The sequence below is a fragment of the Armigeres subalbatus genome, chromosome 2 (genome assembly GCF_024139115.2).
Source record: "Armigeres subalbatus isolate Guangzhou_Male chromosome 2, GZ_Asu_2, whole genome shotgun sequence".
In the NCBI taxonomy this organism is placed as follows: domain Eukaryota; kingdom Metazoa; phylum Arthropoda; class Insecta; order Diptera; family Culicidae; genus Armigeres; species Armigeres subalbatus.
The window spans coordinates 102,059,452-102,087,136 of NC_085140.1; the positions used below are offsets into that span (position 1 = coordinate 102,059,452).

Sequence of the window (27,685 nt, forward strand, 5' to 3'; positions counted from 1 at the left end):
GGTCGTTTTTGAACCACCCTACTAATATCCTTTGTTTTTTATAAATACGACACCAAAACTACTACAGTATATGACTGTTTTTATTGTACCAATACTTTCAAAGCTTTGTTTTGGTACTCAACCCACCTTCACCTTAAGTTGCTTTGATTACCGACAAAACTTTAAATATTTTAAAGCACATGACTTTCGAATCTTGAGCTTCTACCTAATGGCGTGGAAAGGTTAGAAAAATTTCTCACCAATAAACTGTAATCAGATTGAATTTTCTCGTGCGCTAATTTGTGTTCATTCTCAGACGCGGAGAATGAAAGCATTCGTATCGTAGTTATATGTGCCCTAGCGGTGACGATACCTACGTAGTAATCACATCAGCGCCTAATCAAATTCTAGTCCCACCAATGAACGGCAATGGAAAGGACTCCATAAAAAGGCTCACGCGTGCTTTCTCCAATAGGGAAGCACGAAAAATAGAGTCAAACGAATCCAATCAATGTTTCGCGCCATTTCTTCCCGGCGCCTTCAAAGAAGGCCACGGTTTCTTCGTGTCGTTGTCGTCGCCGCCTAATAAGAAGCACATCCTATTCCCATATGGATGGAGGAGAGACGACTTCCTGCGTCGCACCACCACCTGAATAGAATTACACACAGAGTCACAGACGAGACAGGGCAGAGGATTTGCAAAGATGATGGTAGTGTAAAAACGCGACGGCTCCCCTCTCTTGTCTAATCCTTTCCTGATGTTGTTCGACGGTGGAACATATTGCATTGCACGTTCGTCTGCTGCAGTTTTCCGATGTTCATAGATGAGTTACGGATGATGGAACGTATATTAGAAGTACCGTGAATTTGAGTTGATTTGATCAATGTTGACAATATTTCCCGATTGACATTCAAAACGGTCTGAATGATTGGAGAATATGTATCTTCGACATTCGGAATTTGAAGAAAGATTAATCGATTGTTAATCGACGGTACCTACGGCACCGGACCAACAAGAATAGACTCCCAAAAGTCGGAACGAGTTCGCGCAGATTCTTCGATCACGTCTAGACTGCGCTAAATTTAGAAGAGACCACTTTCTTCTAACTATAACACATCTGACGAATCTGATGCGACTATGTTGCGACGAAGTATAGCTGACTAACCGGCGATAGTGGGGGAATAGACGGGGAGTGCTATAAAAGTGGGTAAAGTTTCATGTCGGAGGTCGACAGTAAAAAAGTAGAGATCTAAGGTGAAGATGGTGACAAAGTAAAGAAAATGTTGTGCTTTACGTTTTGAATCAGTTTTTTTTACAGATCATGTTTCAAAACAGAAAAGGTAACAAATAGGAATAACAGTTCACTTTTTAGCTTGGCTTCAGCCTGATGTCGTGTACTTCGCGAACAGAAATCAATCAGGTTTTTATTACAAGTTCAGTTTTATTATATGACGGCGTAGACGTCATTCGGAACTTCTGTTGAATTTGATATTTAATTAGCATAAGTCCCCAGATTTTTGTCGAAGTTTCTAAGATGTTTTGATTGGATTTCCTGTGGAATTCCAGAAAGTCCTGCAAATAAAGCAGATTTTTTTATATCCAGTTAAAAGTACGTCGTTTAATTAGTCTTTGCGGACTTATTTCTTTTATTGCTCGACATTCATACTGGAACTTGGCATGCCTTCCGAGATTAATTTATTAGCATTATCTCACTTATTTTATTTATCATCAGACTAAGGCCGGAGTGGCCTGTGCTGCACATAAAAGACTTCTCCATTCAGCTCGGTTCATGGCTGCACTTCGCCAACCACGCAGTCTGCGGAGGGTCCGCAAGTCGTCCTCCACCTGATCGATCCACCTTGCCCGCTGTGCACCTCGCCTTCTTGTTCCCGTCGGATCGTTGTCGAGAACCATTTTCACCGGATTACTGTCCGACATTCTGGCCCACTGCCCGGCCCACCGCAGTCTTCCGATTTTCGCGGTGTGAACGATGGATGGTTCTCCCAACAGCTGATGCAACTCGTGGTTCAATCGCCTCCTCCACGTACCGTCCGCCATCTGCAACCCACCATAGATGGTACGCAACACTTTCCTTTCGAAAACTCCCAGTGCGCGTTGGTCCTCCACGAGCATCGTCCAGGTCTCGTGTCCGTAGAGAACTACCGGTCTTATAAGCGTTTTGTAGATGGTCAGTTTGGTACGGCGGCGAACTCTATTCGATCGGAGCGTCTTGCGGAGTCCAAAGTACGTACGATTTCCAGCCACTATGCGCCTCCGAATATCTCTGCTGGTATCGTTATCGGCGGTCACCAGTGAGCCCAAGTACACGAATTCTTCAACCACCTCGATTTCGTCACCACCGATAGAAACTAGTGGTGGGTGGCTCACATTGACCTCTCTTGAGCCTCTTCCTATCATGTACTTCGTCTTCGACGTGTTGATGACTAGTCCAATCCGTTTAGCTTCGCTTTTCAGTCTGATGTAGGCTTCCTCCATCCTCTCAAAGTTACGTGCCATGATATCAATGTCGTCGGCGAAACCAAATAACTGGACGGACTTCGTGAAAATCGTACCACTCGTGTCAATCCCTGCCCTTCGTATTACTCCCTCCAAAGCGATGTTGAATAGCAGACACGAAAGACCATCACCTTGCCGTAACCCTCTACGGGTTTCGAAGGGACTCGAGAATGCCCCTGAAACTCGAACTACGCACATCACCCGATCCATCGTCGCCTTGATCAACCGTATCAGTTTATCCGGAAATCCGTTTTCGTGCATTAGCTGCCATAGCTGGTCCCGATCGATTGTATCATATGCGGCTTTGAAGTCGATAAATAGATGATGTGTGGGCACGTTGTATTCGCGGCATTTCTGCAATACCTGACGTATGGCGAACACCTGGTCTGTGGTAGAGCGTTCACCCATGGGGGCAGCAGGGACCATGTCCAAGGGCTTGACGACCCCTCCCCAGCAGTCTGTGAGTCAGGGAGAACTGCCTAGGGCGTGGTGGGATTTAGCAGTGGGCTCTGCTAAAATCCCTCCCAAAAAACCACAAGTGCCCGTAAGCGGACTCTATCAAAGCGACTGTGTGCCGCTTCAAAAGCACAAGCCCAGGGAGGGAGTGCCAACTGGCATGTGGAGTGTCCCTACTTCGGTAGGGTAGTGCGTGAGCTGCTTCGGCAGGGAGTGAGTGATCTGTTTGTGCTGAGGCAGGAGTGTCACAGCGAGTCGCCGCCGCTATGGCAGCCTCGAAGCGCAGCAGAAGTCTGAGTATGGACTGCACATGCTAAGGTAAGAGTGTCGTAGCGTAGCTACCGCTATCGACACCTCGAGGCATGGCAGTGGAGTGTTAGAATAAGTTGTGGAGTGTACCTACTTCGGTAGGGTAGCGCGTGAGCTGCTTCGGCAGGGAGTGAGTGATCTGGTTGTGCTGAGGCAGGAGTGTCATAGCGTGTCTCCGCCGCTATTGTCACCTCAAAGCGCAGCAGAAGTCTGAGTATGGACTGCACATGCTGAGGCAGGAGTCGAGGTATCCCATCGACACCTCGAGGCATTGCAGTGGAGTGTTAGAGTGAGCACCTGAAAAGGGTCACATGGAGCGAATGGTCTTTGGAGAAGCTGCTTCGGCGGCAGGGTAGCAGTGGGTTGTACCCACACACCTACAGTTGTGCACATGTGGTGCATGGGGAGTGTCCCTGCTTCGGCAGGGTAGCGTATGGTCTGCTTCGGCAGTGGTGTGATTGATCTGCTCGTGCTGAGGCAGAGTATCGTAGCGCAATATCTGTAGGCCCAGGCAGTTACCGCTATTGACACCTCGAGGCATGGCAGCGGAGCGTCCGGGAGAGCATCCAAGTAAGACTCAAATGGAGTGAATGGGGTGCGAGTCAGTCTCGCGTGGGACGAGTGCCTGTGTGAGCGATAATGAGTGAGTACGCTTAGTACTGCCGTCCCCCCAGAAGTAGTACTGCGAGGTAGTTCCTGGGGGAAACGATGGTGGAGCCCAAGGGAGTTTAGTCGGTATTACCGGTATGGTCGAGTCCGACACTCCAGTACACTTCCGTGTGGTAGTTTGGCAACTACAATGCACGTGTACTGGGTTAGTGTGTAAATGCATTCTCCCTTGTAAAAAAAAAAAAAAAAAAAAAAAAAAAGAGCGTTCACCCATAAATCCCGCCTGGTACTGCCCCACGAACTCTCTTGCAATTGGTGTTAGTCGACGGCATAAAATTTGGGAGAGTACCTTGTAGGCGGCGTTCAGCAATGTGATTGCGATTGATATCTCACTTATTAACCTTTAATTTTTGCCTTTCTCGTACAATTCTAAGTGTACGTAAGGCTATAATATTGCTTCAAAAACAAAATTTTGATAGGAGGCCCGGTTTAACCTTCAATTAACTTTTGAATATTTTTTTTTATTCCTTTATTTTTATTTTATAGGCACTCTGTGTTACTCAACCGCTACTGTGCCGAGATCTACTGTGGTATTCTGTAGCCAGAATCCACACAGAATCTGTTTTTAGATTTTTCCATTATTCATTGTTGTTGTCGTTGCTGGTCCATCTCGTCGTGAGTCCATTGTGTCCGTTTTGTCCATGTCGTGTATCCAATGATCGTTGCATTGTCCGGTTGCCATTTATCCGGGTAACGTTGGAGGAATGCCTCCGAGAAGAACAAGTTGTCAGTCGTCATCAGGCAGCCGTGACGGTGAGGCGTGCACCCCAATACGCCACTGCATAGGCTGCCCATCCGGCGACTGACGAGGGTTTTGGTGGAGGGGCTGGGAATCGAACCCATGACCATTCGCTTGAAAGGCGAACGTGTAGCCAACTACGCTACGGGACCCCCCCTTTTGAATATAGTGGTGTCTAATTGAATGCCTCGCTTAGACTGCTACCCTATACTCGATCAGAAGTCAAAAAGAGTCCGTTTAAAATGCCTACATTAATGAAAAATTGGTGGAATTAAATGTAGTTGTGCTGACTCGCCTTACGACAAATAAAGGCATTTCACTAAATGAGTTGAAATAATTTTCTGTTCTAAAATATGTTAGAAGTTAAAAGCTTCTCGAAAATGCCACTGATTCATATTCTTGAAATATTGAGTTCCAGAAGTTACTTCAGGGATTCCTAAAGAAACTTCAGGAGCAATTCCAGGACGAACTTCCGGAGGAATTCCTGGAGGAACTTTCGGAGGAATTCCTGGAGGATCTTCTGGAGGAATTCCTGGAGGACCTTCCGGAGGAATTCCAGGAGGAACTACCGGTGGAATTTCCTGAAGAATTCTCGGTGGAACTTCCGGAGCAATACTTGCGGGAACTTCCGGAGAAATTTCTATGCCGCCCTACCGCATCCACCCGTCGCCAACGGTGTTACGCCACCACCGCTGGTTTTTTTTATCACGCCGCCGCCGATTAAATTTTATTCGGCGCACCTTCGACTTCCGGATTTTCCCGGAAGTGGCCAGAAGTAGAATCAAGATCTAAAGAATGTTATCCTACATTTTTGTCATGGAGTGTTATGAAGTTTGATATGTCGCTATGTATGTATGTCGCTACCCATAAACCCCGCATAGTAGTATTGGTTTTGTTGTGATCCGCTCGTCTCCGATATTTATCAAAATATTCGCTTCAACATCGTCCGAAATTACTCACCGCTGCCTCAGTCGCATCATTCCAGCTCATTGCATCTTTAATCGTCGAAATCAAGTCCATCGCCACAGGTAGGATAGTAGAATTTGCATTAAATTCCGAGTCGGCTAGAGTGTGGTTGACACAAGACTGCGCTCCCATTCGACCACCCCCGTCCCACCTCGTCGCTCTCCACCTGTTGTGCTTGATGGTGAATGCACATCCGAGCAAAAATTGTCTCCGATACCTCCGCTACCACCTCCGAAAACCGAATTAAAACAAACATTGTCAATTGGTATACACGTTCATCGAAGGGTAAAATAAACATCTCGTTGCTGCTGCTGTTCTCATTCCATCATCCAATCCCGAAACAACCCACAAAGTTTCACCGATGTGATTTGCGTTCTCCTGATTCGACATACATTCATCGTCCACATCAACATTGCAGACAACTTAGGTAGTATAGTAGTGTTAGATTGAAACAGTGCTTTTCCGCTCACGATTATCGTTCACCTGTCATCTCGCTATCATCGTTCTTACTGGTGGCGCCATCTGTCTGTCAGCGTCGGCATCATTAACATTTTAACCCTTGCGTGGCAGTGTAGTCAAACATTTCACAATGCTGTGCGTCTGCGAAAGTTGTGCAAACGAGTTTCCAGAAAATTCCGTTGTAAAATGCGGTGGTTTCTGTTCTGCTCGTTTCTGTCTCAAGTGTTCCAAAATAGATGAGATAGTCTGCGCAGGAGTCTCCATTAATCCAAACCTATTTTGGATGTGCAACGCTTGCAGCAAAATGATGGAGAACGCGAGATTTAAGAATGCTTTAGTTTCTTCGAACGCAGTCAATACGATTGATTTCAACTCGATGAAAGACGAAATTCGCCGCAGTGTTCTCGACGAAATCAAGTTTGAAATCCAAACCAATTTCAAGAAGTTGATCGAAGCAGTGCCAAAAACCCCAGTCCCTGTTTCAACCCCAATATTTTCGGCCCGGGAAAACGGAAGCGAGAAAATGACGGGAAATTTGAGCCGACTCGAAGAGATTATCTCAGGTACGCCGTGGTACAGACAACTCCGCTCCATCAACCTCTTCTGCCCCCTCGAGCGACAGCGATATATTCTGGTTATACCTGTCCGACATTTCATCTGATACCCCTGATGAGTGTGTTGCGGAACTAGTTCATCAAAGAGTAGAAGCTGTTGATTTGAAAGTCATAAAACTGGTGCCCCGCGGGAAAGATGTCCGATCATTGAGTTTCGTGTCTTTCAAAATTGGGATGCCATCAAAATTCAAACACAAAGCCATGCTACCATCTACATGGCCTTCTGGAATTTCTTTCCGTGAGTTCGAAGAAAGAAACGCTACACGTAAGGTTTTTTGGAAACCGCCTCTCCAATCTAGATTGGAGAGCGTCCCGAACATCCAGATCGAAACGACAACCACAGAGCCGAATTCCTCCGTGACGCAGCATCTGCATCATCCCCCTGCAGTTTAACGGAATCGTCGCCGACTACACTAATAAGGCCACTAACTTCGAACGGAAATCAACTGAATTCCATGACACTGTATTATCAGAATGTAAGAGGGCTGCGTACCAAAACCAACGAATTGTATCTTAAGTTGTCCAGCTGTGACTATGATATCATAGTCCTCACCGAAACATGGCTTCGCCCTGACATTTCCAGTTCCGAATTTGCATCCAATTACTCTGTTTTTCGCTGTGATCGCAACGCAGCTACAAGTAATTTAACTCGCGGCGGCGGAGTACTTATTGCAGTGAAGGAAACGTTAAAATGCACATCCGTTAAACTAATCGACAGTGACCATCTTGAACAAGTTGCAGCACGCATCAAACTACCCTCCTCTTCGATCTTCGTCTGTGGTATCTATCTCCGACCAAATTCCAGTCCGGCTCTTTATTTATCTCACTCAGCGACCGTATCACAGATTTGCAATCAAGCCCAGGATTCCGACATAATTGTCACCGTAGGTGATTACAATCTTCCTGAGTTGACGTGGTCATTCGACGAAGACATAAGTACTTTTACTTCCAATTAACGCCTCATCGGAGCAAGAGATTGCCCTTGTCGAATCGATGGTTTGCCTCTGGATTGCATCAGATCAACTCCTGCATAATTCAAATGGTCGCATTCTTGACCTGGCATTCGTTAACGAGCCCAACATAATTGAATTTCTTGAACCACCTACTTCCCTACTTCGTATCGACAACCATCATAAACCGTTTGTTCTTCGGATCAGTGTGAATGACAACAACAGAAATACCGATTTTCCGAATCACGACGACGGATTTGACTTCCGACACTGCAACTTTGCTGATCTTAACAACGCCATTTTGTCTATCGACTGGACGGACTCCTTCAATGGCAAGAACACTGATGAAACCGTATGCGTTTTCTATGACAAGCTATATGGTATCTTAAACCAGTACGTCCCGCGGAGACGAAAGCCAATTCCCTTCAAACATCCCTGGTGGACATCAGAGCTGCAACAGCTCCGGAACGCACTACGGAAAGCTCGCAAACGATTTTTTCGCACACGTTCTGCAGACAACTGGAACAGCCTCCGCTCAATAGAATCAAGCTACCCCGAACGGCAAGAAGCCGTATTCCGTGACTATGTCGCTCGCCTGGAAGAAACTGCTAAACACAATCCGTCCGCGTTTTGGTCGTTCATACGCAATCGTAGGCAATCAAATGCCATTCCTACCAACTTGACGTTCAAAGATCGTTCAGCTGATCCACCGGATGATTCTGCAAACCTTTTCGCCGAGTTTTTTGATGGAGTGCATAGTTCTGCTGCGCCGAATTTTGCTCCCGAAACTCTACGAAACGTTCTTCCTTTCGATGTTAACCTACCACCTTTAGTCGTTTCGCAAAACGATGTCCTCGCAATATTGAAGAAATTAGACATTTCAAAAGGACCTGGTACGGATAGGCTATCGCTGATGTTCATCAAGGAGTGCGCTGTGTCATTGCAGGCACCGTTGGCAGTGATCTTCAATAAGTCACTGCATGAGGGATCATTCCCTGAACTATGGAAAACGGCCGCCATCCCCCCATATTTAAATCGGGTGACAAACACGAAGTCGAAAACTACCGAGGTACATCTATTTTATGCTGCTTGGGAAAAGTCTTCGAAGAGCTTGTCCATAACGTATTGTACGCCGCATCCCAGCCACTGCTATCCGATTTTCAACACGGTTTTGTGAAGAAGCGATCGACCACATCGAACCTAATGTCGTATGTGAATTATATCTCGAAAGAGATCGAGGCTCGACATCAAGTAGATGCAATATATTTCGACTTCTCTAAGGCCTTCGACAAAGTTCCCCACGAGCTCACTATTCAGAAATTCAAATATCTGGGTTTTCCCGACTGGATAACGCAATGGCTGCACTCATATTTAAGTGGAAGAAAGGCCTTCGTCAGATTGAATAGCTCTCGTTCACGCGCGTTCACCATTACGTCCGGTGTCCCGCAAGGAAGTGTACTTGGACCTTTAATCTTTGTACTGTTTATAAACGACCTATGTAGTCGGCTAAAATCAGGCCATTTACTGTATGCTGACGACCTAAAAATATTTAAAGTAATCTCATCGCATCTCGATTGTTGTGCGCTTCAAGCCGATAAAGACGAACTCCAACTGTGGTGTTCGGAAAATGGAATGGCTCTCAACATAAGCAAATGCAAAGCTATATCGTTTTCTCGCCGAAATACACGTATCGAAAATGGGTATACGATAGGTCCCACTCAATTAGAACGTGTAGATTTGATCCGCGATTTGGGGGTGACCATTGATACCAAGCTTCGTTTTAATGAGCACATCAGCATGACTACCGCGAAAGCATTTGCTGCATTGGGTTTCATTCGTCGAAATACAAAGGACTTCACGGACATCTATGCACTCAAAGCACTATACTGTTCAACGGTGCGAAGTATCTTGGAGTATGCAGTATGTGTGTGGTCCCCATACCACGTGACACAATCTATCAGGATTGAAAAGGTTCAACGATGTTTCATCAGATACGCCCTCCGTCGGCTTCCCTGGAATGATCCTGTAAACCTCCCGGACTATTCCAGCCGCTGCAAACTTATAGGGCTGGAGACACTTGCGCTTCGTCGGACTAATCTGCAAAGGCTGTTTGTTTTTGATATTTTAAAAAATGTCGTGCAGTGTCCATATTTATTGCAAAACGTTACGTTTTACGCTCCTTCTCGGCATCTGCATGAACGCGATCTTATTATGATTCAGCGTCACAGGACGTCATATGGTTTTAACAACCCTCTGGAAAACTGTTTTCGGTCGTTTAATAGTGCAAGTGCTGTTTTTGATTTTAATGTGTCTAAACTAGTTTTTAAGAATAGAATAAGAAATATTAGATAAGAAGCAGTCTGAGGAGTTTTATAATTCAAGGCGAAGAAATAAATAAATAGTATGTTCTTTTCAAAAACCGGATTCAAGTCTTCCACAGGGTCTCCGGAATTAGTTCCAGGTGTCCCGGGATGTTTGGATCAACTGGATCAAAAGGATCAAAATTGATAGTAGAAATCTAAAATTAGTTTCAAAACAACTTTCGCCAAAAATGCCGATGATTGATATGCCTCATGATACATTTCGAAGTATTCTCATATATGTCCCCAGTTAAAGCCCCGGTACCGGTTCCAGTGTGGCCATCATGCTTCCAAATTTGTTCAGAAGCATCGCAAATAAGTTTTCATCACGATACGGGTATTTCGAGACGAGCCAGCCTTGGGCTGAAAGTCTTGACAATAAAGACAAAAAAACGATACGGGTATAAAAAGACGATATTGGTACGAATAACGAACCTAAAAGTCAAAAATGTCCTAAATGGCCACCCGACAGACCCCACTGGGAACAAAACATCACCAAAATTTTTATGAACAAAAGAGGTTGGGGATGCAAAGGTTAACTTAATCTTAGTAAGTGCGTCATTTTTTTTATGAATTTATAGAACTGCCATAGGATTTTTTCAGTGTTCCTTTGCAGAATCATCGACATAATCCGAAATATATTACACGGATTTTGGCCAAAAACTTCACGATCTATAGTTGACGTTAGTACTGGTAGCATCGGTCTTTCATTATAAAAAATTCTTAGACAAGTAACTAAAATATCAAGTCAAAAGCTTCTCCAGAAAACGATTGTTAAAAAAAAAAATATCCTTGATACGCTACAGCTCCTCGATGAACCTACGCCGAATGGAGTATCCTTTTCCTCTGGACTCGATCCTGGGCCAATCGCTTCCTGTCGTCCTTAACGTTTAGCGCCCTCAGGTCTTCTTCTACTGTTGAATGCCATTGAATACGTGGCCTTCCACGAAGCCTACGGTCTTTTCCGAGATCTCCACTTAATACTATCTTCGCTTGGTGCTCTTTCGATATACGAACAACGTGTCCAGCCCACCGTAAACTACCTTAACAATATCCAGCCCTTTATACACCTGGTATAACTAAATATACCGCCGAGTATTGTCCGTAGCACCTTGTGCTCGAATACTCCAAAAGCTCTACGATCAGTATTCTTTAACGTTCATGTTTCATGGTCGCATAAAGCCACCGGAAGAATCAGAGCAGTATACAGCGCCAATGTCGTTTTCGTTTGCAGACTACGGGACAGAAGCTTCATTACGTCTTTTCACCTCGCGGGTAACATCATTATCGCACGTCACTAGAGTTCCAAGCAAGGTACACAAATTCTTCTACAACTTCATATTTTCACCATCCAGCACCATTTCGCTACCACCACCATTAAAGAACACGTTAATTGCCAGCGATCATGCACTTCGTTTTGCTGTTGATTTCGATCCGTATCAGCCGTTTCAGTTTCGTCGGAAAACCATGTTCTAGCATAATTTGCCATAATTCATTTCGTTTTACTAAATCGTACGCTGCCTTGAAATTAATAAACAGATGATGTGTCAGCAAGTTGTACTTCCGGAATTTATCAAGGATTTGTCTCAGGGTAAACATTTAATCCGTCGTTGATCGGCCCTCACCGACGAAGATCTCTTCAAGCGGTCTCAATCTGTTGACAAAATACGGGACATAAATTTGTGCGCCGAATTAAGGAGGGTTATTCGTCGATAATTGGCGTGCTCCAGTATTTGCCCTTTTTTAAAGAGTTAGCAAATGAGGCCGTCCAACCAACTATCAGGCAATTCCTTGTCTTCCCATATTTTCGACATAATGTGGCGCAGGACTTCATAAAGCTCCTCATTGCCATGTTTGAGAAGTCGGGAGCTGGTCCTTCTCCGCGGCATTATTGTTTTTCAGCTCTTTAGTGGCTTTTCTAACCTCATCTAGTGTAGGCGGCTCCACAGCTAGTCCATCACTACCAATGTTTATTCTGTTCACCGATGCACCGTCACTACCATCGTTTAACAAAGTCTCGAAGTGTTGCTTCCACTTGGCAGCCACTTCGGTCTTATCTGTCAGAAAGTTCTCCTCTTGGTCGTAGCACATGACGGGAGATGACGTTGTCTTCCTCCGCACGCCATTGACGGTGTCATAAAACCTCCGCATATCGTTCTGCTCCATTCTTTCCTGCGCCTAATCACTTGTTCTTCATACTGCTTTTTCTTCATGTGGTGGGTTCGTTTTTCGGTACCAACATTCGGCTTATTATTTCGAATTATTTTCCATAGAAGTTTTTTAAAATCCCGTGCAAATTCCATTGAATTTTATTTGAAAATTTCGGACAATTTGCCATTGACATCCATTTTTTGTTGATGTTCACATTTTAAACAATCTCCTCCTGAAAATCTGATGAATTTTCTGTGTGAATTTCAAAGAATACTCAACAGAAACTTTCCGTGGATTTTCCGAACATTTTCCTGTAGAAACTGTTACGGTTTATTTTATCTACAAATGTTTGAGTGGATTTGTGTATGTTCGTTCCATTCCTGAATGTTCTGTGTTTGGGCCTTAAGATAGGCAATTAAAATTATAAATAGAGGAATTCCCAGACACAGACTTTATATCGATCGAAAACCAGAGGAGCCAAAGTCTTAGCCCGTCAACGATACACGGCTCTTGAGAAGGAAGTAAAACGCTCATGTCGACGGGACAAGCGAGCGTGGGCAGACTCTCTGGCCGACGAAGGAGAGAGAGCCGCCGCAACCGGGGACATTCGCCTCCTCTACGATATCTCACGACGCTTAAGCGGGGCGAAGATGAATGCAACGATGCCTGTGAAAGACGCGAATGATCAGTTATTAACCGACCCAACTGACCAGCTGAAACGCTGGTTCGAGCACTTCGAACAACTTTTTCAAGTGCCAACCAGGCCATCACCACCTCGGCATGATCTGCCTAGGATCCGACGTATAACACGTGTCAGTACCGAAGCTCCATCACTGCTAGAGATTCAAACAGCCATCCAAAGCATGAAATCGAATAAAGCCCCAGGGGTCGACCGCATATTAGCCGAGATGCTCAAAGCTGACCCCATGACATCCGCTCAACTACTGCATCGTTTATTTCATAATATCTGGGACACCGCAACTTTCCCGGTCGACTGGATGCAAGGTATCTTAGTGAAGGTGCCCAAAAAGGGTGACCTGACTGTATGCGATAACTGGCGAGGCATTATGTTGCTGTGTACCGTTCTCAAAGTTCTGTGCAAAATTATCCTAGCCCGGATTCAGGAGAAGATCGATGCGACTCTCCGGCGGCAGCAAGCCGGATTCTGTGCCGGAAGATCCTGTGTGGACCATATTGTCACGCATCATTTTGGAGCAGGTCAACGAATTCCAAGAGTCCCTTTACTTGGTATTCATTGACTACGAAAAAGCTTTCGACCGTCTCAATCACGAGAATATGTGGGGCGCCCTGAGACGCAAGAGGGTTCCTGAGAAAATCATCGGCCTCATCGAAGCACAGTACGAGGCCTTTTCGTGTAGAGTGCTGCACAATGGGGTCCTGTCCGACCCTATCCGGGTCGTAGCTGGTGTGAGGCAAGGATGTATTCTATCACCGTTACTGTTCCTCATCGTAATCGATGAGATTCTGGTAGATGCGATTGACCGTGAACCAAACCGCGGGCTGTTATGGCAGCCTATAACCATGGAGCACCTAAACGACTTCGAATTGGCGGATGACGTTGCACTACTCGCGCAACGGCGCTCTGATATGCAGAGTAAGCTCAGCGACCTTGCCGATCGCTCCTCCTCGGCAGGTTTAGTCATCAACGTCAACAAAACCAAATCGTTGGATGTAAACACGGTGACTCCTTCCAGTTTCACAGTAGCCGGGCAACCAGTGGAGAATGTTGAAAGCTTCCAATATCTTGGTAGCCAAATGGCGTCAGACGGCGGTACCAAAATCGACATAGGCGCACGGATCAAGAAAGCAAGGGCTGCCTTTGCGAGTTTAAGAAATATCTGGAAAAACAGGCAGATAAGTGAACGCACCAAAATACGAATTTTCAACTCTAACGTGAAATCTGTGCTGTTATACGCTAGCGAAACATGGTGTGTATCAGTGGAGAACACTCAACGGCTGCAGGTGTTCATCAACAGATGCCTGCGGTATATAATTCGGGCCTGGTGGCCTCACAACTGGATCTCAAACAACGAGCTCCATCGTCGTTGTCACCATTTGACTGATGGACCAAAATATTATAAGGAAACCTCGTCATATCTCGCAATGGGCAACACATTGGACGTTTCTCTCGGGGCACAGAGAGATCGTCAATCATTTTAATTTGTTGATTGTTGTGTTAACTGTTTATTTAGTATATTTGTAAAGTTTTTATTGTAATATGGCTCCCCGACGGGGAATTGAACCCCGGTCTCCCGCGTGACAGGCGGGGATACTGACCACTATACTATCGAGGATTATTACAGGATATTACAGGATAGGATATTACAATAAAATTATTTTACAGACATTGTATTTGTTGTATTTTTGGTGAAAATTCTGAAGAGTTTTTCATGTAAATTCGAAAGAATTTCCCACGGAAATACCAAACTTTTTTTTTTTAAATTCCGAAGAATTCTCAAAACTTCAAATCCAAAAATAATTTTCAAATGAATATTTTGGAGTAGCTCAGAGAATTTCCGGGAGAAGTTCATCAATTTTTTCCGACGAAATTCAAAAGTTTCTCTCGTTGATGTTTCGAAAACATCCTAAAAAAATGCAGAAAAAAAATCTTCAAGAAACGAACGTAAGAAAATCTCCACGCCGATTCACGCCGCCGCCGATCAAAATTGTGAAAAACGCCACCGCCGTCAATTTCGGACCGGCGCACACCTCTCTGGGAGGCCCATTTTTGCCTGAAAAGCACTCATGGGGACATAGCGATTTTGTATTAAATTAGATTATTGTAGTAATATGTGGTTATTACTTAGCATTTTAACTTATATGAACATAACATCAATGCCGTCAAAGCCACGAGCCCCCTCCTACTTTGTGACCAAATAGTCTCGTAATTTTCACAATCAATCAACTAACGTCAGTCACCAGTCGATTTTAGATGTCGAGAACTACAAATGCAAGACATGAGTATCGTGAATACAATTACATTTTCTGATTTTGTCGTCCGTGTCGGAACTACTAAACCAATCGGCATGAAAATGTTTGAGCGTGCCGGGGAACGTTCTTTTGATGATTTAAAACCTCTTCCCCTCTGGAATGGGGCTTCCATATAAATGAAACACAAATTTCTGTGTAACTCGAGAATGAATAGAGCAAATTGAACCGATTTGGCATAGGAAATAGAAAAAGAAGTTTTGATGTTTGCTCTGTGACTTCATTTGCCACTTAAGAATACTTCTTCGTCCGTCTCGAGATAGAGGTTCATGAAGGCCCAAATGCAATAAAAATAAATAGGGTATGAGGTTCGGCTCCGTAACGCTTCACGGCAAATGAGTCTCCCAAATAAACGATAGTTGAAAAAAAATATGAGCCCAATTGGCATGACACTTTTAGATCTCGTTTTTAAGTATCTCAGTAAAAATGGTAAGCTACGAACTTTTTTTGTATTTATTTTTTCAACTGACGGGCCAGTGGTGACATTAACCCGTCCAACAATCGGTACTGCCTCGTGTACAACCCGCTGCGGCCGCCAAACACATTGACATACATTGTAACCAAATTGTAGAGCCCTGAACGGTACGAATTATCTGCAACTGCAACAAAACTTGAATTCACCTTTTGTAAGATGACGACCGACGACGAATGTCGTCTTGCGCTGTTCCTTGTCAAGAGCAACGCCAATTTCCCTGCGGAACCCAGACCAGACGCATGCGATGGGGGATGCTGCAACGCAACGCAATGCACATCACTCCGACTGAAGGGCGGGCTGACTGGACGCCGCCGTCGTCGTCGTTTGGTGCTTTTCTTCAGTATCAGGTTATGGTAATACACTAACCAACCATCCAACGGCCGCACCGCACCGCTGAGAGTTGAATTGGTTTCAGAAGCGGATTCTGGCTGCAACTCGGAAGAATGCACCACATTCGCGGACACGATCGTTGACTGCCGTCGTCCGGCTGCTAGCGCACACGTCGGAGCGGAGCAATGCGAAAGTTATTTTCAAACTAATTCACGACCGGCTAGACTGTCTGGCTGGGTCAGCTACTCTACTACTATTGCCGTTGCCGCTGGGGGATGCATTTCGTCGTCACGTCTCGATAGAAGAAACGTTTACGTATGATGGCCACGCATCACACCATCATCATTATGCTGGCGGGGTGGCGGAAGACAAGGGGAAAATGTGAAATTGCGCGCGTCCGAATCTAGACTGTGGTGGCGCTCCAGCCGATACGTGAGTTCATGTCGGGTTAGTTCATAATTCCTTTGATAGATTGGAAGCAGTTTCCCGTAAAACTTGTTGTCAAACCTCAAAGTAGATACAATTTATACATAAATACATTTATCAAGACTATGTCGAGTTCTCGAGGATTTTAATTACAGGTACTAACTGGTGGTTCTTGTAACTTCAATTCAATAATGACTTTCTCCATTATTGCCATCAGAAGTAGATGCTCCTGGGCAAAACATGGTTACTACAATAAGAAGGAAACTTAAGGTGTTTGCTAGAAGTCGCGGAGACCCTATTACATTTCGCCCCGCTTCAGCTATTAAAGGCATAGGTAAATTTGAATGATCAAGTTTCTTTGGAATTACGCTCGGTTCCGTTCCCGATAAAATATGAATAAAACTTTTAAATAGCAAGGTTATATCATACTGCGTATTTTATTACGTCACGAATAAAGTTGGGAAAGGCTAACTCATGAAGCGTGGAGTATAGCAAAGGGCCAGCCAGATAGCGTTCACATTATTGTAAATTTAGTTAAGATCATCACTGGACCAAACACAACTTGCTGATGTATAATAATAATGAGCTGAATAAATTAAAAACTGAACTGCTGCAATTTGATTTTGTTACAATTCGAACTATTTATAACGTGAAAAGTTGAAACTAGGGTGGTCGGTATTGGTCATTTTTGACAAATACCGGTTTTCGGTATTGGGTGGAGTCAATACCGGTAATACCAGTGAAATACCGGTATTTATGAAAATTCAGGAATTAAAAAAAAACTTTTGAATTGGAATAGTTCATGAATGTTCATGCTAAAACCATTGCTTGTTGAGCTGCGCAAAGTGAAACTAGTAGACATAACATAATGAGCGATTCATCTCCCAATCCGCATCTGATTTTATTGGCAATGTTGCAAGCTGCTGAGAATGCCCTTCCTAGTTCAACTGAAGTTGGACGAATGATTCTAAGAGCGTCGAAAATCAGTTTCCATTAAGTCTTGCCCTCAATTCCTTCAGATTCATAATAGGAGATTTTTTTACGCATTGTTTGCCGCATTGGATCCTGGCGTCAACGTAGCTACCACCGACAACGCAAGTGTTTTACTCTGCTGCAGTCTCTTCAAGTTGTTCTTTGGCATTAGCATTGTTACGGTGTAATTCGTAGATTGGATACTAGTGATACTCATGTTTTACTTTTACTTTTTACTTATCTAGAATGCTATCAAGAAGGGGAGTGGTCCTTGATTCCAGTCTTAAACAAAAATAACAAAAGCATGAGGATTACTACTCCTGGCCACGCCCATCTTCACCGTAACTAGGGAGAGGAAGGACGTGTTGATGTAGTATTTACTTAACGCGGGCCCTCCTTAGCCGTGCGGTAAGACGCGCGGCTTAGAAACCTCGCAGTTAATAACTGTGGAAGTGCTTAATGAACAATAAGCTGCGAGGCGGCTCTGTCCCAGTGTGGGGATGTAATGCCAATAAGAAGAAGAAAAAGAACTTACTTAACGAGAGGCCACCGACTTAGCGACATCCTCATAAGAACCACGGAGTTGGATAATGAGGAAGGTAATCGTTGGGTCAGGATTTGCCTGTAGCTGATAATGTAACCGTGGTAGATCTTACCCCGTAACACACCACGTAAAGGTGTCTATCCAGCATTACGGGTCAGTCTCTTCAAGTTGTCCTTTATCCGATAAACTAGGAAAATCATCCATAAAGGCATCTTCTTCGTACCGATCGTCAGATGTGGTCGTTGTCTCAGCTTCAACGATCGCATCAGGAATGATTAGACGCTTCAAGATCTCGTCCGCTTGCTTGATCAAAGTATCTCAAGATATCTCGAAGAAAAAGCCAAAATTATTTTTAGTCAACTGCTTTACGGCAGGATTATTCAAAAAAGCAAAAGATCAGCGTATTCTGATCGTCTCCCTTGAATTCATTTTTTTAGAGCATCGAATAAGTTGGCGGAAATGTCTGCGGCTTGACTTGATAATTGATCCAACATAATTTGGAGGGCCACGTCGGCTTCATATGAGTGCAGAACTCACGGCAGTGTAGTTCGTCAATAGATTGTACAGGTTCTAAGGCTTGAATTATTTCACCTACCAATCTTCAAACAATCATCATCACTAGAGTTTTTTAAACGGATCCTTTCAACTAAATGAACAATGTAGGGGCTTTATTTGCTTCCTAGTAATACACCAGATGAATTTGAGCCATGAAAAAAATTGAAATGTCAATTTGAGAACAGTTTTTTTACAAACATATCGTAAGTTTCGAGTGGAAGAAGGATTTTGAGTTATAATTCGTTAAAAAAAACGACAAAGATATATTTTTTTCCGTTGGTATTAATTATTTTGAATTTCCTGTGTTAGATTATTACGTGATTAGCATAAAAAAAGCTTTGCCTTTCTGTATATTTTTGGATTTTTGACGAAATTGTGTTTTTTCCCAAGGGTCCCCTTTTGGGAACAAAAGCGCAAAATTTTGTTTTTTACTTATAAGGCGTTTTCCGACTAGGACTCTTCACCAAACAATAAAACGTGCCTTGATTTGACTGATTTTACGTAAAACCTAATTTAAAAAAATCTTTTATTTATTTTTGTTGTTGCTGTTTTCCCGCTTGCCGGGCAGTGGCAACTATATTGCCACCAATTTTTCAATGTTTCTGAACTATTTAATGTATAACAAACATACATTTGAGTTTAATACCATGTCAACTTTGAGTCCTGTTGTTGTTTTTGTTAATTTATTGCTTAGATTCGTCTGCCTTATAAAGGGTTAAAGTTTTATAAATTTTTATTAACGAGATTTTCTTCTCAATTTTGGCCCATCTTGTAGAACAATAAGATTAAAAAGTTTAGTGGATTGAAGATGCTTCATATAACAAGCAGTATATTAGGCGGTATGTCCCTGAAAAGTTCTTAAATGTTGTGAGCTTTTGCACTAATTTGCAAAATATGGTAAGATATGTTAGGAACTTGGAAGAGTCGTGGCCATTTCTGGATCCTCGTACGGAATCTTTTGGAACATCATTAAAATTGCTGGAAGTTCTTAACTTACAGCTCATAGTGTCCTAACGGCTGTTTCTTGCTCTTAGTGGAAAGAACTCACGAACTTGCCAGTACATAGAAGAGTTTTGAAAATCGTGACAAATTATATACTAATGTCAAATGGTTGGAACAAGAAAATCCAACTCTGAAGTGGATCGGTCGATGATCGTAATCGGGTTTCGGATTAAGAAAGATACAGCATAAGAATGGGTCTGTCAGTGGTTTGGAGGTACTTTGTTGGGTCAATAACATCCAATTTTAAAGTGGTCGGAATCGACATCGCAGGAGGGCCATGTGGTGAAATGAGGCTATGAATGCTTTGATAGCACATGTTGTATGTATTGCGGATAAATTTTGCTAATCTTAGAGAGCTTTGATAAAAGATAACCAAAGTAGTCATTTAAGCAAGCCACATTATAACTGCTTATCGTAATCCCGCCAGGTCATGGCCGCATGATGATAATTGTTCGGACTAAAAGAAGTTTTTCTGAATGAAATAAGCAAATTCATCTTAAATCTTACCCTTACCCCTACCCGATATAAGTCATTAGCGCAAAAGGTCCTTCACAATTTTAATCAACATCTGTGGCAGTAATTGTGCTCGAAAATGGTAACAATCCGATGTACAATATTCAAATATTTTTTTAAATATAAGTTTTCTAGACTTCTCCTTAGCCCCTTGTAACCGGTTCCGAAAGTCCCAGAGAAACCGAAATGGCAGTCAAAGTTAAGATCAAATCATTCGACTTGTTTATTTGAGATAGAAGAAAGATTAGATTTCTTGAAATATCTCCGCAATAGACCTTTGGACTTTGTCGGTTTGTTATTATTTGGCCATGTAATGAATAAAATTGTTCTGTTTTCCATAACGTAACTCTTGATTCCGGCGCCCCCTGATGGCTGGCGCCCTTGGCGGGGGCCAACCTGGCCAACCCCACGCTACGGCGCTATCTTGAAAATAAATGCTACAAACTAATTTTATTAAAAAAAACTTACGTTGTCTGTGCTCTGGGGTCATATTGGCCCCAAATTGAAATTGTTATAACTTTTCCTCGCAGTTAATAACTGTGGATGTGCTCAATGAACACTAAGCTGCGAGGCAGCTCTGTCCCAGTGTGGGGATGTAATGCCAATAATAAGAAGAAGAAGATAACTTTTTGGTTGTTTGGTCAATTTCGGAATTTTTGAGCTGTTTTGAAAGATAATTTAACCATCTTTTAGAACGTTACCTAAGATTGACCATAGGTGGGCGGGTACCTCGCGGGGAGGGGTTTTCGTAAAAAAAGGTAAGAAAACAGTGATTTTTTATGCATATTTTGCTTATATCTGAAAATCCTACCCATTTTGAACTGCACCTTTTCAAAAAGGTTATGCAGGAAGGAGTGTGTTTTGATATGAGACTTTGATTAGTTTAGAATTTGGCCGCTAGGTGGTGGTATGTACGAACCCATTACATACTACTCAAGATACTCCGATATATGGAATATTGTACATTGTGAATATTTTGTGTGCTAGTGTGCTTGCAATATTCTTATATGTGTGAAATATTGCTCTAGCTTGTGATCCTTTGTACCTACACTCAAGCTGTATTCGGCAAAGTTGTTCAGGATGTCTAGGGCTACAAAGCGGTGCTCAGTATAACGAGTACTTCTTCCAAAAAGCGGTGCTAGTGAGAAGTTATAGTAAGATCTGATGTATTTTGAGGCGTAGTATTTTTGGCAAAAATGAATGTTCCGGTAGGATATTCCAAAGGTTTTATTTTCATTCGACGTGCTCTAGTGATGCAAATATTAGAATGTGTTCACAATATATGTTCTTGGCCATCCAAGAATTTCCTGGAGTTAAGGCCTTTGGGTCTACACGCGTAACCAAAGGTCAGCCAGTCCGTTTCAAATATGGTACATGCTCCTAGTGATAAAATGAATAAAATGCGTTTACAGTATATGTTCTTGGCCATCCAAGAATTCCCTGAAGTTAAGGCCTTTGGGTCTACACGCGTAACCAAAGGTCAGCCAGTCCGTTTCAAATGTGGTACATGCTCTTAATGATAGCAGGATTTAAATGCGTTCACAGTATATGTTTTTGACCATCCGAGAAATCCCTGGAGTTAAGGCCTTTGAGTCTACACGCGTAACCAAAGGTCAGCCATTCTGTTTTAAATATGGTACATGCTCTTAGTGATACCAAGATTAAAATGCGTCCACAATATATGTTCTTGGCCATCCAAGAATTCCCTGGAGTTAAGGCCTTTGAGTCTATAAGCGTAACGAAAGATCAGCAAGCCTGTTTCAAATATGGTAGATACTCTTAGTGATACCAAGATTTAAATGCGTTTAGATGGGGTTTGCATGATGCGTATATGCTTATTGAACCGAATTGGGTGTACACCGACGATGAAGACATTGCCAAAGCCTTGATTGATCCGGTAGGTACCGGGGGCTGTACTCGAGAATGTTTTGGAGTACCTTGAGCATCTCGCATTCCTGAAAATTAATCACAGGCATAACGTTCAAGATGGCCCAACTCTTCTAAGTATTCAGAACTATAAAACAATGTGTTTAATAATTAAAAAATGTCAGATTAATTTGCATGCTCTCAAAAGCGAAATCTTCCAAAGGTTTCGGATATCTAAGTCTTCAGGGTGTAGTCAAACTTGACCCCCGATATTCTTCCTATAAAATGAACATTCTGGTGAACAAATTTGCTGAAGAAAGTGGAACCTTCTATGATTTTTCATAGATCAAGACAAAATTTTCAAAACGACTTATCTGCTTTTGTAAACAAAGATTCAAACGACGATTTGACGAATCTGATAGCTCTCCCACGCAAACCAACACCACCAATAGGTAGGTGAAGGTTTCCGCTACCTGTTGGTGGTATTGGTTTGCGTGGGAAAGCTATCAGATTCGTCAAATCGTCGTTTGAATCTTTGTTTACAAAAGCAGATAAGTCGTTTTGAAAATTTTGTCTTGAGATAGTCTTAAACGCTGGGCATATATGACCGTTCTGGAAAGGGTTAAGGAATTCTGTTTTCGGAAACTGTTTTCGTACCTTTTTTTTCAAAAACCCCTCCCCGCGAGGTACCCGCCCACCTATTGTCAAACTTACATAGGTAGCGTTCTAAAAGATGATTAAATTATCCTTCGAAACAGCCCAAAAAATCCAAAATTGACCAAACAACCAAAAAGTTATAGCAATTTCAATTTGGGGTCAATATGACCCCAGAGCACAAACAACGTAAGTTTTTTTGAGCACAGACAGAAGGTTAATAACCTCAAGAATAATTTGCAAACGGTTATAATTTATATGGGACTATAAAAAAAATTTGATTAGATTAAATAACGATTTTGTAAACAAGTTGCTGGGCTTCTCGAATGTTAATATGGATTCATTAAGCCAAATATTGCCTATTAATAAAATAACATTTAGGAGAAATTTATAATATGTTGGTGTAGTGTACTCAACTGCTATTAGCGAAAAGAAGTGCATGATTCCGTCCAAACAGTTCATTTTTGCCTTTCTCGTATACAAAGTATACGTAAAGGCTATATGTTCGCTCCAAAAACAAACTTTTTATAGGAGGCTCGGAGACCCATAATGTTATATACCAATCGACTCAGCTCGACGAATCGAGGTGATGTCTGTGTGTGTGTATGTGTGTGCGTGTTTTTTTTTTCTTCCTAAACAATGGAGGGGGAATCTGCTCAACAGACATCCTAAGTTGACCAGGAAGTGCTAGGTTAGGGGCCACTTCCAATGAGGGAGGCAGGACTTCATCCCCGACCCGCTAAACCGTTTCCATTGCCGCCAAGCCCACGTCCCTTCGGTACAACCAGAAAGTAATGCTTCAAAGGGGGGCCAGTGCATGACGCACCCTCGAGGTATGCTGCGTGTCCTTGCAGCATCGAACATCGTGACTCGCTTTTTTAGAAGAACACCATGGTATCGTGCCAGCGCATTGCCGGCTTTCCAGGTGGCCTTACCACGCCCTATGTCCTCGGAAGGTGGGCAGGGTCGACTTCGCGCCTGCTTCCCTCTGTACGACTGGTATCAAGAATGATGATGCCGCGTGCACCATAAATTGACCTTTCTGCGATAGGGCCTATTCGCCAGCACACAGAGGGACTTGCCGACGCGGTGCCTACGCCTGCCCCAGCCTTGACGAGGACCCCTTTCCGTCCTCGGGCTCGGAACCCGCCCGGTTGACCGACGCCGCGAAAGCGACGATACCATGTTGTTCTTCACGCGGCCACTTGATCGATAAAAGGATCGAGTTCGACCACAGAGCATGACCACCGCTATGACCCATGAAGCCGACTCCGATCCCTTGGACCACCTCTTATTTGCGCCTGAACTAGCCATCCTTGAGTCCACGCGCCACCTTCTGTGTAGCTCCGAGACGATTTGGTCGATAGCCGATAAAACGGCGTTCCAGCCAACTTCATCTTTACACATCCTCCGAACTAGGTTGTCCGGGGTAGTGTTCAGACCATATGTGGCAAGCATGTGGTCACGCATTGCGCGAAAACGTGAGCACACGAACAACACGTGTTCCGCCGTTTCCTCTAAACCTGCGCACACCAAACACTCGGGCGAGGCCGAGCAAGCCAGCTGCGTTACCTGCACTTTGATTTTGCAGCACGCTTAAACGCCGGGCACATCGAACCCCCCATGGGGTGCTTGCTGTTCACAGCTTTGCTGGAACAAATCAAACAATTGGGAGGGTTCGTGCAGCATTGTGCCTTATGTCCCTCCAATCCGCAGCGTCGGCAGAGATTGCTTCTGTCAGGGCCTTTGCAGTCCCATTGCTTGTGCCCCGGTTCCAGGCACTTGAAGCAAACTTCGGGTTGCTCGTATATGCGCACAGGGCATATCGACCATCCCACCTTGACGCTTCCTAACTTGACTACCTTGGAGGCGTCCGCTGCAGTGTGTATGTATATGTGTATGTGTGAGTGCACAAAAGCTAAGAAAAACATTAGACAACTTTTCATATAATAATCCTTAACCGATTTTCTCGCAACAAGGTTTATTCGACAGAAGACAAAGCCTAGTTGATTGAATTTGATAACGATCGACCCTTGCGTTTAAAAGTTATAAAGAAAATGGTACATCGAACCGAGCCATATAAGCGCCATATAAGGTTGGTGTCTTGGCTAAATACGAGAAAGGCAGTATCACTACTCGGTGAATTAAGTTGGCTTTTTCTCAGACATTTACATTTACAGACTTCAAATGTCGAATTTACCTAATTCCTCAGATCGTCATGTTTCCTGTTTTCCTTCCATCTACAAATACAATATTTGTGCACTGAAGGATCAAGACCCTCTAGGATAGGAAATGACAACCGAAACGCAAATGCATCAACAATGTTCGACTGAAATTCGCACTATTTTTGATTGAACAGTGGTGGAAGTAGCACCAGCAAAAAAAAGTGAGTGTTGAAATCGCATCGGGTTTCAAATTTCCTGTTCAAGTGATGCGCCAGATCGGGCCGGTGCTAGTATTTGCATGCTTGCGTGTCTGCCGGCACGAAAACAAGGACGTTTGCCGCCGTAGGACTTACTTACGGGGCGAACTGCATTTCACAAGTCAAAACAATGTTAGTAATTTAGGGAATTATCGGGGCCGTTGGTTCGGTCGGCAGTGACGTGGCGATGAAGGCGATTCATCATTTTTTTTTCGGGCTTAGGATATAGGGGATGACAATTTGATTGAACGTGAACTTTGTTGTAATTCGGGAACAGTGGAGTGGGATGACATTGAGTTCGGTTCGTAAAAGTTTGATGGGCAGACGAGTCTAAAGTTACTTTATCTGTCCATCTGCTGTTCATCGAGCCCATTATTTTCAATTATCAATTTTATGATGGCTGTCTGGCGGGAGGATTGTTTCTAATTTCAACCGATCGCTCAAGGTTCCTCAAAGTATGCTGCTTTAAAGAGTAAATGAATTAGCATAAATTGTGGCTTCACGTAAATTCCCATGAAAGTGGAACCGGCTTTCAACCGACCGGCGACGGAACGCACCCCCACGTTAATTTGCTTTAAACCGCGCATGAAATTCACTTCTAATAATTTTATAAATTATGGAAATTAGTCCTGAAACCAATCCGACCAGTGAAGCCGAACGTGAATTGCCCGTTCGATCGAGGCCCAAGCCCAAAAATGACTGTCAGCAGTCACCGGTGTGGTACGCCCCCGGGGGTTTGGTGACGATTTTCCCGGCGATGCTCGATAATTGAACGGTTTTTCGCAGAAACTCGACACAAACAGCAAAGGTTTGAATAAATTTTATTCGGGAAAGGGGTGAGAGGTTTGTGTTTATTCCGATCCCACGCCGCCACCACCATCATCGTCATCATCGGGGCTTTAATTTTGTATTTATTGCGCTAATGCAGTTAGGCGTGTAACAGGCGGTTATTTATTCCATCGGGACCGTGTGGGTGTTTACAGTTTTCAGGACAATACGAAGCGGTAAATGGTCAATAAATGATTAGGATCAAAGTAATTAGGAAAAACCCATAGTTATCCATCTAACAGTGATGATGTTTTTCTTGTGATTAAGAATAGACACTAAGCTACTAAAAGCACAGTTCCATAAAGACTATGTGAATACTCTTTGCGTTTTCTTATTTCAGCATGCATACTGCAGTATATAAACGCAAAGCTATCCATTTTTTTGGGATTTGGCTTTTACGATCAAAGACGAGAACCATATCCATATTAAACCTCTTGAGTATACATATATGTGACTAACGTCCCCAGAATTGCAAACGTCAACCTCCACAAATGCCTGAGTAAGAGTGGCATAACTGCCATGAAGTTAAGCAAAAGGCCGATAGGTTTCAGAAAAAAATCCAGCTGACTACATTCAGAGTTTAAATTCTTATCCTTCCTCTACTCGGAAGCGCCAGTAATTATCCCTTCCCGGAGACCCTCCAAAATAGCGCTACACAAAAACTGCGCGAGCTCGTGCAACCATTTGGAAACGGCTCAATTAACACCCGATCTCCGGCTCCCTCGTCCAATTTCTACACTCATCTAAACTTCCCATCTTCCCCCCGCACCGCAGTACTGGCAGGGCAGAAGGCAGCAAGCCAAGTCCATTTACAGAGAGCACTCTACATCCGAGTGACGGACGAGACACGGGATGACCAACGGGAAAATGTTCATGCGTAGCACGTTTTTTGTTTGATAGCCGTTTCGGAAATATGATAACCTCGTTGCCACCGTTCTTCCTCGCTGCTTGCCATTTCTCCTGGGCAGCGCGCCCTTGTCCCTCTTTCACCATCGTACCAACGACCTTTCGCAGTATTTGTTGTCTACGCGCGTCGTGTTTTAGATCCATTAATTTTCACACTCCTTGCCGACCGACCGTCCACCTCGCATATCTGTCCACCCATCATCAATCCAACCATCCATCCATCCACCCAGAACCAGATCCTGTGCGGAGAGACACACACGCAGCAGCGGTCCGAAATGCACAAGCAGCCACCATCATCATCAGGAGAAATGTGCGAGACGACCCTGGCCTGGGCTTCTGAAGGTCGAAAGTGAGAGCGTGTGTGCCAAAAACGAGTCATCATCGGGGGAAAGCTATGACCACCACCGCCGCTGCCGTCGCGACCTACCAGAGCTCACTCCGGACAGGAAGATAAATAGAAAATTGATCACAGTTTAACTGTAACAGATGTCGAAAATATTCCATCAATATATAGCTACAGAGCGGTGACCATTTTTGCGGTGCGGAACCCGTGTGTGGGGGAGTGAGTCGTTGTGCTTGTCGTGCTGCTGCTGATGTGGAATGGAAATTCATTGTCGTTCGGTTTGGGGACAGATTTGAGCGATGAAAAATCGTCTGTTTCAAGAGCGAGACATTTTGCATTCCATCTCAGGATACTTGGCGATCATAGGACGGGGTATAAAGCGAACTTTGAAATGTAGTTTACAGGACGTCTATGTGAAGTCTGCGGTTTCTTTTTTTTATAAGAAAGCGAAATTACAAATTTGCCGTCGTTCGTGGAAGGTCCTTCGATTTATATCGTCACCAAATTATCCCTCTGCTTGTTTTTAAAATCCACATTTCCACAAAAATTCTTCATGCCTGCCATATCCTATCGGAACTATCAAATCTACTAATGTTTCCGCCACTTATTCTGTCATGAAAATGTCCGTCTTATAGTCTTAAAGATGATATTAGCATTTCCATATCACTGT

The 27,685-nt window shown here is 43.7% G+C and overlaps 1 protein-coding gene and 1 non-coding gene across 2 annotated transcripts in view; one reads left to right on the forward strand and one right to left on the reverse strand.

Annotated features, from left to right (window-relative positions):
• LOC134210545 (serine/threonine-protein phosphatase 4 regulatory subunit 1-like) overlaps positions 1-27,685 on the forward strand; it is a 659,316-nt gene that overhangs the window by 38,023 nt on the left and 593,608 nt on the right. The gene's annotated exons all lie outside the window — the stretch shown is intronic.
• On the reverse strand, positions 14,414-14,485 carry Trnad-guc (transfer RNA aspartic acid (anticodon GUC)). Its single transcript has one exon. It is a non-coding gene; the product is annotated as a tRNA-Asp (tRNA).